The 16,084-nt window shown below is 37.1% G+C and overlaps 1 pseudogene; it reads left to right on the top strand.

Annotated features, from left to right (window-relative positions):
• The first annotated feature begins 8,626 nt into the window (after nucleotides 1-8,626).
• LOC121023582 (60S ribosomal protein L10-like) lies at nucleotides 8,627-9,078 on the top strand (annotated as a pseudogene).
• Nucleotides 9,079-16,084: the final 7,006 nt, after the last annotated feature.

Genomic DNA, 16,084 nt, shown 5'->3' with positions numbered 1-16,084 from the left:
GACACAACATGGATTGGAAAGGCAGAGGAGAGAATAGGTGAATTAGATGATAAAATGATGGGAACAAAAGGATGCTGAGGAAAAGAAAGATAAAAACAACCCAGGATCATGAGGGGAGAATAAGAGAACTAAGTGACTCTATCAAACAGAACAATATCCGTATCATAGGAATTCCAGAAGAAGAAAAGAGAGAGAAAGGGGCTGAAGGTGTACTTGAACAAATCATAGCTGAGAACTTCCCCCATCTGGGGAAGAAAACAGACAATGAAATCCAAGAGGCACAGGGAAATACCTTCAGATGTAACTTGAATCATTCTTCTGCATGACACAGTGAAACTGGCAAAATACAAGGATAAACAAAGAATTATGAAAGCAGCTAGAGACAAATGTGCCTTAACATGCAAAGGTAGACACATAAGGGCAGTAGCAGACCTATCTACTAAACTAGTCAGGCCAGAAATGAATTATAGAAAATCTTCAATGTGATAGACAGGAAAAATATGCAGCCAAGAATCCTTTATACAGCAAACTTGTCATTCAGAATAGAAGGAGAGATAAAGGTTTTCCCAAACAAAAACTGAAGGAGTTCATCATCACTAAACCAGCCCTACAAGAGATTCTAAGGGGAACACTGCAAGTGAAATGCTGCAAAGACCACAAAGTATCAGAGACATCACTACAAGCATGAAACCTACAGATAACACAATGACTCTAAATCAATATCTTTCAGTAATAACACTGAATGTAAATGGACTAAATACTCCAATAAAAAGACACAGGGTATAATAATGGGTAAAAAGCAAGATATATCTATTTTCTGTCTACGAGAGACCCATTTTAGACCTGAAGACACCTTCAGATTGAAAGTGAGGGGATGGAGAACTATCTAACATGTTACTGGAAGTCAAAAGAAAGCTGTAGTAACCATAGTTATTTTGGACAAACTAGACTTTAAATGAAAGGCTGTAACAAGAGGTGAAGAAGGGCATTGTATCATAATTACAGGATATATCCATCAGGAAGAGCTAACAATTATAAATGTCTATGCACTGATTTCAGAAGCACAAAAATATATAAAACAATGAATCACAAACATAAGCAATCTTATTGGTAAGAATGTGATAATTGCAGGGGACTTTAATATTTTACTTACAACAATGGACAGATAATCTAGACAGAAAATAAGTAAAGAAACAATGGCTCTGAATGATACATTGGACCAGACGGACTTGATAGATATATTTAGAACTCTACATCCTGAAGCAGAAGAATTTTACTTTCTTCTCGAGTGCACATGCAACATTCTCCAAGATAGATCACATAGTGGGTCACAAAAAGGCCTCAATAAATATAAAAGAATTAAGATCATACTATGCATACTTTCAGATCACAATGCTATGAAACTTGAAATCAACCACAGGAAAAAGTATGGAAAACTTCAAAAGCATAGAGAGGTTAAAGAACATCCTACTAAAGAACTGATGGGGCAACCAGAAAATTAGAGACGAAATTAAAACATATATTGAAACAAATGAAACTGAAATTACAACTATCCAAACCCTTTGGGATGCAGCAAAGACAATCCCAATAGGAAAATACATTGCAATCCAGGCCTATCTCAAGAAACAAGAAAAATAGCAAATACAAAATCCAACAGCATGCCTAAAGGAATTAAGAACAGTGAAGACACCCCAAATCCAGCAGAAGAAGAGAAATAATAAAGATCAGAACAGAAATAAACAATATGGAATAAAAAAAAAAAACAGTAGAACAGATGAATGAAACTAAGAGTTGTGTTTTTCTTTGAAAAATAAACAAAATTGGTAAACTTCTAGGCAGGCTTCTCAGAAAGAAAAGAGAGAGGACCTAACTAGATAAAATCATGAATGAAAATGGAATTATTACAACCAATCTCTCAGAAATACAAGCAATTATCAGGGAATAAAATGATAAAGTATATGCCAAAAAACTGGACAACATGGAATAAATGGACAAATTCCTAAGCACCCACTCACTTTAAAACTCAAACAGGAAGAAATAGAAAACTTGAATAGACCAGTAACCAGCGAAGAAATTGAATCAGTTATCAAAAATCTCCCAACAAATAAGAGTCCTGGACCAGATGGATTGCCTGGGGAATTCTACCAGACATTTAAAGCAGAGATAATACCTATCCTTCTCAAGCTGTTCCAAAAAATAGAAAGGGAAGGAAAACTTCCATACTCATTCTGTGAAGCCAGTATTACATTTATTCCCAAACCACACAGAGACTCAGCAAAAATAATTAATAATAATAATAATAATAATAATAATAATAAAATTTAAAAATAAATAAAAATAAAATAAAATAAAATAAAATAAAAAGAGGGAGAACTACAGACTAATATCCCTGATGAATATGGATGCAAAAATTCTCAACAAGATACTAGCAAATCTAATTCAACAGCATATGAAAAGAAGTATTCACAATGATGAAGTGTGATTCATTCCTGGGATGCAGGGCTGGTTCAACATTCACAAATCAATCAATGTAATACATCATATTAATAAAAGAAATGATAAGAACCATATCAGCTTGTCAATAGATGCAGGAAAAGCATTTGGCAAAATACAGCATCCTTTCTTAATAAAAGCCATCAAGAAAGTTGGTATAGAATTAACATACTTCACCATCATAAAAGCCATTTATGAAAATCCCACAACTGATATCATCTTCAATGGGGAAAAATTAGAGCTTTCCCCCTGAGATCAGGAACATGACAAGGATGTCCATTGTCACCACTGTTGTTCAACATAATGTTGGAGTCTTAGCATCAGCAATCAGACAAATAAAATCAAAATAAAGCATGAAAATTGGCAAAGAAGAAGACAAACTTTCACTTTTCACAGACGACATGATACTCTACATAGAAAACCCAACAGATTCCACCAAAAGACTGCTACAACTGATACATCAATTCAACAATGTCTCAGGATACAAAATCAATGTACAGAAATCAGTTGCATTTTTATACACCAATAATGAAGCAACAGAGAGAGAAATAAAGAAACTGATCACATTTACAATTGCACCAAGAACCATAAAATACCTAGGAATAAACCTAAGCAAAGATATAAAAGGTCTGTATGCTGAAAACTATAGAAACCTTATGAAATGAATTGAAGAAGACACAAAGAAATAGAAAATATTACATGCTTATGGATTGGAAAAATAAGCATTGTTAAAATGTCAATATGACCCAAAATAATCTACACATTCAAAGCAATCTCAATCAAAATTGCACCAGCATTCTTCTCAAATCTAGAACAAACAATCCTAAAATTTGTATGGAACTAAAAAAGACCTTGAATGGCCAAAGTATATTGAAGAAGAAAACCAATTTGGGAGGCATCACAATCCCACACTTTAGCCTCTCCTACAAAGCTGTAATTATCAAGACAGTATGGTATTGGCACAAAAACAGACACAGACCAATGGAATAGAATACAGACCCCAGAATTGGACCCACAAATGCATAGCCAACTAATCTTTGACAAAGAAGGAAAGAGTATCCAATGGAAAAAAGACAGTTTCTTTAGCAAATGGTGCTGGGATAACTGGACAGCAACATGCAGAAGAATGAAACTAGACTACTTTCTTACACAAACAAACTTAAAATGGATAAAGGACCTGAATGTGAGACAGGAAACCATCAAAACCCTAAAGGAGAAAGCAGGAAAAAAAAAAAAAAAACAAAAACAAAAAACAAACAAACCAACTCTGACCTCCCCCCCAGCAATTTCTTACTTGACTTATCTCCAAAGGCAAGGCAATTAAAAGCAAAAATGAACTATTGGGACCTCATGAAGATAAAAAGCTTCTGCACTGCAAAGGAAACAATCAACAAAACTAAATGGCAACAAACGGAATGGGAAAATATATTTGCAAATGACATATCGGACAAAGGGCTAGTATCCAAAATCTATAAAGAACTCACCAACTCCACACCCAATAAACAAATAATCCAGTGAAGAATTGGGCAGAAGACATGAATAGAAACTTTTGCAAAGAAGACATCCAGATGGCCAACAGACACATGAATTCATCTTCAAAGTCACTCTTAATCAGGGAAGTACAAATCAAAGCTACACTGATGTGCCACCTCACACCAGTTAGGGAGGATAAAATGAACAACTCAGGAAACAACAGATGCTGGCGAGGATGTGGAGAAACGGAAACCCTCTTGCACTGTTGGTGGGAATGCGAACTGGTGCAGCCACTCTGGAAAACAGTGCGGAGGTTCTCAAAAAATTAAAATAGGACTACCCTATGAACCAACACTTGTACTGCTAGGAATTTACCCAAGGGATATAGGAATGCTGATGCACAGGGGCACATGTACCCCAATGTTTATAGCAGCACGTTCAACAATAACCAAATTATGGAAAGATCCTAAATGTCCATCAACTGACGAATGGATAAAGAAGATGTGGTTTATATATACAATGTAATACTACTTGGCAATGAGAAAAACGAAATCTGGCCATTTGCAGCAATATGGATGGAACTAGAGCGTATTAGCTAAGTGAAATAAACCAGGCAGAGAAAGACAGATTACATATGTTTTCACTCATATGTGGATCCTGAGAAACTTAACAGAAGACCATGGGGGAGGGAAAGGGGAAAAAGTTACAGAGATGGAGGGAGGCAAACCATAAGAGATTCTTCAATATAGAGAACAAACTGAGGGGGTAAAGGGGAAAGTTGGTGATGGGCATTGAGGAGGGCACTTGTTGGGATGAGCACTGGGTATTGTCTGGAAACCAGTTTGAGAATAAATTATATTACAATAACAAAAAACAACAACAAAAAAATAAAAACAGAAAAATAACAATATTTATTATGCAGCTATGAATAGGTTACAAGGAAAGGTTTCCCTGCAAAAAAATGTAGCAAGTTCTTAGAAAATCAAGTATAGTTCTAGCATTCAAGACAGTGAGTTTGCAAAGTGTTTTGTTCTGTTTCTTTACATACATGTGCCACAAATATATTTTGGAACGACCTGTAGCATCTCTGTCAACATTTCTTACAAAAAGACTGCTAAAATCTCTATCTTTACGCGTTTGTGGTGAGTTTCTTTTGTGTTGCCATGTACTGCTTGTAGGGTAGTTTCTGGCTATTAATATCATCTCTTCTTAATATAGAATATAACTTAATGGAGTATATGAAAATAGCTTAGAACTCAAGACCCTGTAATAAGGTAGATTGCTGTATTGTCCATGCCTTTCAGTTCTAGTAAAGCTTCTGGGGATTTATTAATGGGGCTTCAACTTTTAATCAGTAACTTTTCCTCGGAGAGCAAACACTGATAATGGGGTGAAGTTTAAGAAGGATAACAAAAGTTGGTCCTCCTGAGGCTCAATATGTGTACTAATTAAAAACTATGTCTAAGGAATTAGAAGGATAGAGTCAATTTTCATAAGATTAATCCTGATATCTTTTAACAGTACCCCAACTACACACACACTCACACATGCACATACATACGTATATTCATAAGTAAATGCATGTAGTAGCCCACATGCAACCTTGTCTGAACATGACTCTTATATCTCAGTAAAACAATAATTTCATACGGCTTGTGGATAACAATGATGAAAGGCAATAAAAAAGTTAAAAAATAATTACCAAAGGGAAATCTTATCAGCTTTTATGTAAGGTAACCATATAATCTACTTTCCAAACAAGGAAATGACTAATGATTAAAGGTGGTAACAATAATTTACAGGGATAGAGAGCACAACCAAAGACTCTCTGAGTTTGACAAAATGAGATTGTGATATCTTACATATATTGTAATTTACTTTACAAGAAGATAATTGTATGAAAATATATTTTTATGATTGTTAGTGATACAAAGTAACCACAAAATTCACTAAGTTTGTGGTTGTTTTCCAATTATGTTAGTATCATGGCATCATAATGTGTCTCTTTTTTAACAATTAAATTCAGCATCCATTTAGGAACAAAAGTGCCTCTATGCAAGGAGTGGAATCTACCACCACATTCCAAGGGACCCAGAAAGATTCTTGCCCCCCCTACACTGGGTAATAGGAAGACAAATCATGGTACATGGTGTCCTTTATTAGACATGTCTTTGCAAATATATTCTTTCAATCTGTGGTCTGTATTCTAATTCTTTTGATATTATCTTTTGTACAGAAGTTTTAATTTTAATGAAGTCCAGATTATCAATTATTACTTATGTCTCTATAATGGATTGTGCCTTTGGTGTTGTATCTAAAAGATCATTGTTGGGCGCCAGGGTGGCGCAGTCGGTTAAGCGTCCGACTTCAGCCAGGTCACAATCTCGCGGTCCGTGAGTTCGAGCCCCGCGTCAGGCTCTGGGCTGACGGCTCAGAGTCTGGAGCATGTTTCCGATTCTGTGTCTCCCTCTCTCTCTGCCCCTCGCCCGTTCATGCTCTGTCTCTCTCTGTCCCAAAAATAAATAAACGTTGAAAAAAAAAAATTAAATAAATAAATAAATAAATAAATAAATAAAAGATCATTGCTATACCCAAGACCATAAAGTTTTCTCCTATGTTATCTTCCAGAAGTTTTTACAATTTTATATTTTAGATTTACTGCTATGATCCATTTGGGGTTAATTTTTGTGAAGGGCAAAGAATCTTCACAGGATTATTATTATTATTATTGTCATTATTACTTTGCATGTGGATGTCAACTGGAGGTCTTATTGTTTTACCCATATTTTTAGGAGATTATGTTCGTTTCATTGAATTGTCTTTGCTCTTCTGTCAAAGATCAGGTGATAATACATATAATGGTCTCTTTCCGGGTTCTCTATTCTATTCCATTGATCTATTTGTCTACTCTTTTGCTAATACCACACTGTCTTTATTACTGCAGCTTTATAGTAAGTCTAGAAAGCAAGTAAGTTTGTTCTTTTTCTTTCAATATTGTGTTGGTTATACTGGATATTTTACCTGTGCAAAATCTTTTGAATGAGCCTCCCTCTCTCTATAAAATATATATTAAGTGGGAAGAACTGAATTCTTGGTAGTCTTTAGTCTTTCTATCCATAAGCATGAAATATTTTTCCATTTATTTAATTATTTTTGATTTTTATTATCATTATGACTTTGTAGCATACTTTGAAATCAGGAAGTATGACGTCTCTGATTTTGTTCTTTTTTTTCTCAAGGTTACCTTGATTATTTATGGTCTTTTGTGGTTCAAAATACATATTGGAATTGTTTCTTATACTTTTGTGAAGAAAATCTTTGGTTATTTTGATAGAAATTTTCTTGAGTCTGTAGGTGGCTTTGTGTAGTATGGTAATTTTAACAATATTTACTCTAGTGTGTGAATATGAGATGTCTTTCCATTTGCTTGTGTCTTCTTCAATTTCTTTAAGCAAAACACTGCAGTTTTGTTTTGTTTTGTTTTGTTTTGTTTCGATTTTTTGAGAGCCAGAGAGTGAAAGTAAGGGAGGGGCAGAGAAAGAGGAAGACAGAGAATCCCAAGAGAGCTAAGCACAGAGCCCAATACAGAGCTTGATCATGGTCTAAACTGAAATCAAGTCAAACACTTTACCAACTCAGCCACCCAGGAGCCCCACAAAGTATTGTAGTTTTCATTGTACATCTCTCATTCCACTAGTTAAATTTATTCTTAAACATTTTATTGTTTTTGAGAATATTGTAATTGGGATACTTTTATTTTATTTTTTGAGATGCTTCATCATTAGTGAAAATAATCGCAATGATTTTTTAATGTTAATATTGTATTTTATCACTTTATTGAAGTCATTAATTCCATTTTTTGGTTAATCCTTCAGGTTTTATCTATACTAGATCATGTCATCAGAAACTAGAAACAGTTTTACTTTTTCCTTTCTGATTTGGATAATTTTATTTCTTTTTCATGCCATATTGCTCTAGTTAGTCTCCCAATGCTACATTGAATAGGAGCAGTAAAAGTGGGAACCCTTATCTTGTTCCTGGTATTACAAGAAATGCTTTCAATTTTTATCAATTGAGTATAATGTAGCTGTAGGTTTGGTGTATATGGTCTTTTTTGTGTTATGTTCCTTCCATACCTGATCTGCTAAGGATTTCTACACAAAATGTTATGTATTTTTTCAAATGTTTTTTTCTGGATCTATTGAGATGTGCAGGTGACTTTTATCTTTCATTATATTGATGTGGTGTATTACATTTATTGAATTTTATATATTGCATCATCCTTATATCCTAGGTATAAATACTACTTGGTCATGGATTATAATACTTTTAATGTGTTCTTGAATTTGGTTTGCTAATATTGTGCTTAGAATTTTTGCGCTATATTCATCAGATGTATATGTTTGTAGTTTTCTTTTTCTTGTTATATCATTATCTGGGTTTGGTTTCAAATTAATGTTGTCTTCTTATAATGTATTTGGAAGTATTCCCTCCTTCTTTGTATTTTGGAAGACTTGGGGGAGGAATGGTACAAATTCTACTTTAAATGTTTGATAGAAGTCTCTAATAAAGCCATCTGTCAATGGAGTTTTGTGAATTGATTACTGATTAAATCTCTTGCTCTTTTCCTTGGTGCACCACTGAAGATCCTGGTGTTGCCATGGGTTTCTGCCCTACCTACTATTATCAATATTATAAGAACAAGCCATATCCAAAGTCTCACTTCTGTACAGGTGTCCCTTATACTAATTTCTGCATTTTTGACCTGGGGCAGAAGAAGGCAAAAGTTCCCAATGAGTTCCCACTATGTGACCACAGGGTGTTAGATGAATATGTGCAACTGTCTTATGAAGCCCTGGAGGCTGCCTGCATTTGTTTGCAGCAAGTACATTGTGAAAAGTTGTGGGAAAGATGTTTTTCATATCCCAGTGTAGCTCTCTACCCCTTCCACATCATCTGTATCAACAAAACTTCCTGTGCTGGGGCTGACAGGCTATAGACAGATATTCAGGGTACTTTTGGAAATCCCTAGGGCACAGTGGTGAAGGTCCACATTAACCATGTCACCGTGTCCATCTACAGGAAGATGTAGAACAAGGAGCATGCGACTGAGGTCCTATACAGGTCAAGTTCAAGCTCCCTGGCTGCCAGGAGATCCACATTTTCAAGAAGTGAGGTTTACTACATTTATTATGGATGAATCTGAAGACATGGTGGCTAGAGCAGCTCATTTCAGAGAGCTGTGGAATCAAATAAAACTCTAATCATGGTCCTTGGACAAATTGTGGACTCTGTACTCATAAGAATGTTGACACTGCCCCTCCTTATTCATGGCCACCAGCAACTCCTACTTCTTGTAAAAAAAAATTAATTATCAGTCTGTTCAGATTTTTTATTTCTTCCTGATTCAGTTTTGGTATGTTGTGTATTTCTAGAAGTGGATTTATGTCTTCTATGTTATGTACTTTGCTGGCATACAATTGTTTGTGGTATCTCTTATGATTATATATATTTCTATAAAGTCGGTTATAATGTGTCCTCTTTCATTTCCCATATTTTAGGGTTTTCTCTTTTTTCTTAGTCTAGCTTATATTTTTGGAAGAATCAGCTCTTACTCTTACTGATTGTTTCCATTGTTTCTATGATCTTTCAGGACTAAACCACAGCAAGAGACATGGGTGAAATAGATAAAGAATTTAAAGTAATGATCATGAAGATACTCAGTGGACTTGGAGAAAAAAGTGGAGGACATTAGTGAGACTCTTAATGAAGAGATAAAAACAAACCAATCAGAGCAATAAATAAAATTTTAAAAAATCACTTGATGTAATAAACAGGAGGCTAGATGAAACATAAAAAAAATTAGTGATCTGGAAAACAAGAGTAATGGAAAATTACCAAGCTTAACAAATGAGAGGAAAAATATGAAAATTGAGAATGGTCTTAAGCAACTCAGTGAATCTATCAAGCATAATAGCATTTATATTATTGATCTCAGCAAAAGAAGAGAGGGAAAAGGGAGCTCAAAATTAAATTGAAGAAATATTAGCCAAAAACTTCCCTAAGCAGGGTAAAGGAACAGATATTCAGATGAAGGAGACACAGAGATCCCCCAACAAAATCAACCAAAAAGGGACCATACCAAGACATATAATATTCAAAATGGAAAAACACAGTGAAAAGGAAAAAAAAATTAAAAGCAGCAAGAAAACACAAGACAATTGTATCCAAGGGAAACCCCATAAGGCTATCAACAGATTTTTCAGCAGAAACTTTTCAGGCCAGAAAGGAGGGGTATAATATATTCAAAGTGCTGCAAGGAGAAAATTTGCAGCTAAGAATATTCTATTAAGCAAGACTATCATTCAGAATAGAAGAAGAGATAAATACTTTATCATACAAACAAAATCCAAATGAGTTTATGACCATTTAGCCACCCTTATAAGAAATATCAAAGGAGACACTTTGAGTGGAAAGGAAAGGTCATAAATGAGATATGAAAAGTAAAAAACACAGAAACGTTAAAAATAAGGTTGTTGTTTTTTTTTTAATCAGTCAAAAGATGGAATGCCTGGGTGGCTTAGTTGGTTGAGTGTCCAACTTTTGGTTAGGTCATAATCTCACAATTTGTGACTTCAAGCTCCACATTGGGATCACTGCTATCAGTGCACAGTCTGATTTGGATCTTCTGTCGCCCCTCTCTTTGCATCTCCCCTGCTCATGTTCTCTCTCTCAAAAGTGAATAAACATTTATTAAAATAAAATCAGTCAAGGGACTAATTATCCATAAAACAAAAAATATACAAAATATGACACCATATACCTTCAACATGGGAGGGAGGGAGAGGAGTAAAGAATGGGTTCAAACTTAAGTAATCATCAACTTAATATAGACTGCCATATGCAGAAGATAATATATACAAAGCTAATGTTATCCACAAATGAAAAACCAGTAATATGCAAACATAAAGAGAAAAGAATGCAAGTATATTACTAAAGAAAGTCAACAAACCTTTAAAAGAACAAGGGTAGAATGGATCAGGAAAAAACTACAAAAACAAACAAAACAAGTAACAAATTAGTAATAAATGCATATCTATCAATAATTTCTGTGAATGTAGGAAGCAGAGTTCAGAGACTCTAGGAAGATGGCGGCGTAGGAGGACGCTGGGCTCACCGTGCGTCCTGCTGATCACTTAGATTCCACCTACACCTGCCTAAATAACCCAGAAAACCACCAGAGGATTAGCAGAACGGAGTCGCCGGAGCCAAGCGCAGACGAGAGGCCCACAGAAGAGGGTAGGAAGGGCGGCGAGGAGGTGCATGCTCCACGGACTGGCGGAAGGGAGCCGGGGCGGAGGGGCGGCTCACCGGCCAAGCAGAGCCCCCAAGTCTGGATTGCAAAAAGCGGAGGGGCCTGACGGACTGTGTTCCGACAGCAAGCGCAACTTAGCAGCTGGGAGGTCATAAGTTAACAGCTCTGCTCAGAAAGCGGGAAGGCTGGAGGACAAAGGGAAGGAAAGCTGCTGAGCCCCCGGACGACAGAGCTCAGTTTGGTGGGGAACAAAGGCGCTCGCCAGCGACATCTTCCCCGCCCATCCCCCAGCCAAAATCCCGAAGAGAACCAGTTCCTGCCAGGGAACTTGCTCGCTCCGCGCAAACACCCAACTCTGCGCTTCTGCGGAGCCAAACCTCCGGCAGCGGATCTGACTCCCTGCTGCTGCCACAAGGCCCCTCCTGAAGTGGATCACCTAAGGAGAAGCAAGCTAGGCCTGCCCCTCCTGCCCCTGTGCACCTTGCCTACCCACACTAGCTAAGACGCCAGATCCCCAGCATCACAAGCCTGGCAGTGTGCAAGTAGCCCAGACAGGCCACCCCACCCCACAGTGAATCCCGCCCCTAGGAGAGGGGAAGAGAAGGCACGCACCATTCTGACTGTGGCCCCAGCGGTGGGCTGGGGGCAGACATCAGGTCTGACTGCGGCTCCGCCCACCAACTCCAGTTAGACACCACAGCACAGGGGAAGTGCCCTGCAGGTCCTCACCACGCCAGGGACTATCCAAAATGACCAAGCGGAAGAATTCCCCTCAGAAGAATCTCCAGGAAATAACAACAGCTAATAAGCTGATCAAAAAGGATTTAAATAATATAACAGAAAGTGAATTTAGAATAATAGTCATAAAATTAATCGCTGGGCTTGAAAACAGTATAGCTGACAGCAGAGAATCTCTTGCTACAGAGATCAAGGGACTAAGGAACAGTCACGAGGAGCTGAAAAACGCTTTAAATGAAATGCATAACAAAATGGAAACCACCAGGGCTCGGATTGAAGAGGCAGAGGAGAGAATAGGTGAACTAGAAGATAAAGTTATGGAAAAAGAGGAAGCTGAGAAAAAGAGAGATAAACAAATCCAGGAGTATGAGGGGAAAATTAGAGAACTAAGTGATACACTAAAAAGAAATAATATACGCATCATTGGTATCCCAGAGGAGGAAGAGAGAGGGAAAGGTGCTGAAGGGGTACTTGAAGAAATAATAGCTGAGAACTTCCCTGAACTGGGGAAGGAAAAAGGCATTGAAATCCAAGAGGCACAGAGAACTCCCTTCAGACGTAACTTGAATCGATCTTCTGCACGACATATCATAGTGAAACTGGCAAAATACAAGGATAAAGAGAAAATTCTGAAAGCAGCAAGGGGTAAACGTGCCCTCACATATAAAGGGAGACCTATAAGACTCGTGACTGATCTCTCTTTTGAAACTTGGCAGGCCAGAAAGAGTTGGCACGAGATTTTCAGTTTGCTAGACAGAAAAAATATGCAGCCGAGAATCCTTTATCCAGCAAGCCTGTCATTTAGAATAGAAGGAGAGATAAAGGTCTTCCCAAACAAACAAAAACTGAAGGAATTTGTCACCACTAAACAAGCCCTACAAGAGATCCTAAGGGGGACCCTGTGAGACAAAGTATCAGAGACATCACTACAAGCATAAAAGATACAGACATCACAATGACTCTAAACCCATATCTTTCTATACTAACACTGAATGTAAATGGATTAAATGCGCCAACCAAAAGACATAGGGTATCAGAATGGATAAAAAAACAAGACCCATCTATTTGCTGTCTACAAGAGACTCATTTTAGACCTGAGGACACCTTTAGATTGAGAGTGAAGGGATGGAGAACTATTTATCATGCTACTGGAAGCCAAAAGAAAGCTGGAGTTGCCATACTCATATCAGACAAACTAGACTTTAAATTAAAGGCTGTAACAAGAGATGAAGAAGGACATTATATAATAGTGACAGGGTCTATCTATCAGGAAGAGCTAACAATTATAAATGTCTATGCGCCGAATACCGGAGCGCCCAAATATATAAAACAATTACTCATAAACACAAGCAACCTTATTGATAAGAATGTGATAATTGCAGGGGACTTTAACACCCCACTTACAGAAATGGATAGATCATCTAGACACATGGTCAATAAAGAAACAAGGGCCCTGAATGAGACATTGGATCAGAAGGACTTGACAGATATATTTAGAACTCTGAATCCCAAAGCAACAGAATATACTTTCTTCTCGAGTGCACATGGAACATTCTCTAAGATAGATCATATACTGGGTCACAAAACAGCCCTTCATAAGTTTACAAGAATTGAAATCATACCATGCATACTTTCAGACCACAATGCTATGAAGCTTGAAATCAACCACAGAAAAAAGTCTGGAAAACCTCCAAAAGCATGGAGGTTAAAGAACACCCTACTAACGAATGAGTGGGTCAACCAGGCAATTCGAGAAGAAATTAAAAAATATATGGAAACAAACGAAAATGAAAATACAACAATCCAAACGCTTTGGGACGCAGCAAAGGCAGTCCTGAGAGGAAAATACATTGCAATCCAGGCCTATCTCAAGAAACAAGAAAAATCCCAAATACAAAATCTAACAGCACACCTAAAGGAAATAGAAGCAGAACAGCAAAGGCAGCCTAAACCCAGCAGAAGAAGAGAAAGAATAAAGATCAGAGCAGAAATAAACAATATAGAATCTAAAAAAACTGTAGAGCAGATCAACGAAACCAAGGGTTGGTTTTTTGAAAAAATAAACAAAATTGAAAAACCTCTAGCCAGGCTTCTCAAAAATAAACGGGAGATGACCCAAATAGATAAAATCATGAATGAAAATGGAATTATTACAACCAATCCCTCAGAGATACAAACAATTATCAGGGAATACTATGAAAAATTATATGCCAACAAATTGGACAACCTGGAAGAAATGGACAAATTCCTGACCACCCACACACTTCCAAAACTCAATCAGGAGGAAATAGAAAGCTTGAACAGACCCATAACCAGCGAAGAAATTGAATCGGTTATCAAAAATCTGCCAACAAATAAGAGTCCAGGACCAGATGGCTTCCCAGGGGAGTTCTACCAGACGTTTAAAGCAGAGATAATACCTATCCTTCTCAAGCTATTCCAAGAAATAGAAAGGGAAGGAAAACTTCCAGACTCATTCTATGAAGCCAGTATTACTTTGATTCCTAAAGCAGACAGAGACCCAGTAACAAAAGAGAACTACAGGCCAATATCCCTGATGAATATGGATGCCAAAATTCTCAATAAGATACTAGCAAATTGAATTCAATGGCATATAAAAAGAATTATTCACCATGATCAAGTGGGATTCATTCCTGGGATGCAGGGCTGGTTCAACATTCGCAAATCAATCAACGTGATACATCACATTAACAAAAAAAAAGAGAAAAACCATATGATCCTGTCAATCGATGCAGAAAAGGCCTTTGACAAAATCCAGCACCCTTTCTTAATAAAAACCCTTGAGAAAGTCGGGATAGAAGGAACATACTTAAAGATCATAAAAGCCATTTATGAAAAGCCCACAGCTAACATCATCCTCAACGGGGAAAAACTGAGAGCTTTTTCCCTGAGATCAGGAACACGACAGGGATGCCCACTCTCACCGCTGTTGTTTAACATAGTGCTGGAAGTTCTAGCATCAGCAATCAGACAACAAAAGGAAATCAAAGGCATCCAAATTGGCAAAGATGAAGTCAAGCTTTCGCTTTTTGCAGATGACATGATATTATACATGGAAAATCCGACAGACTCCACCAAAAGTCTGCTAGAACTGATACATGAATTCAGCAAAGTTGCAGGATACAAAATCAATGTACAGAAATCAGTTGCATTCTTATACACTAACAATGAAGCAACAGGAAGACAAATAAGGAAACTGATCCCATTCACAATTGCACCAAGAAGCATAAAATACCTAGGAATAAATCTGACCAAAGATGTAAAGGATCTGTATGCTGAAAACTATAGAAAGCTTATGAAGGTAATTGAAGAAGATTTAAAGAAATGGAAAGACATTCCCTGCTCATGGATTGGAAGAATAAATATTGTCAAAATGTCAATACTACCCAAAGCTATCTACACATTCAATGCAATCCCAATCAAAATTGCACCAGCATTCTTCTCGAAACTAGAACAAGCAATCCTAAAATTCATATGGAACCACAAAAGGCCCCGAATAGCCAAAGTAATTTTGAAGAAGAAGACCAAAGCAGGAGGCATCACAATCCCAGACTTTAGCCTCTACTACAAAGCTGTCATCATCAAGACAGCATGGTATTGGCACAAAAACAGACACATAGACCAATGGAATAGAATAGAAACCCCAGAACTAGACCCACAAACGTATGGCCAACTCATCTTTGACAAAGCAGGAAAGAACATCCAATGGAAAAAAGACAGTCTCTTTAACAAATGGTGCTGGGAGAACTGGACAGCAACATGCAGAAGGTTGAAACTAGACCACTTTCTCACACCATTCACAAAAATAAACTCAAAATGGATAAAGGACCTGAATGTGAGACAGGAAACCATCAAAACCCTAGAGGAGAAAGCGGGAAAAGACCTCTCTGACCTCAGCCGTAGCAATCTCTTACTCGACACATCCCCAAAGGCAAGGGAATTAAAAGCAAAAGTGAATTACTGGGACCTTATGAAGATAAAAAGCTTCTGCACAGCAAAGGAAACAACCAACAAAACTAAAAGGCAACCAACGGAATGGGAAAA

The sequence above is a fragment of the Herpailurus yagouaroundi genome, unplaced genomic scaffold (genome assembly GCF_014898765.1).
Source record: "Herpailurus yagouaroundi ecotype Mexico unplaced genomic scaffold, PumYag 566, whole genome shotgun sequence".
NCBI lineage: Eukaryota > Metazoa > Chordata > Mammalia > Carnivora > Felidae > Herpailurus > Herpailurus yagouaroundi.
This window is presented reverse-complemented; position numbering and strand designations above follow the sequence as displayed.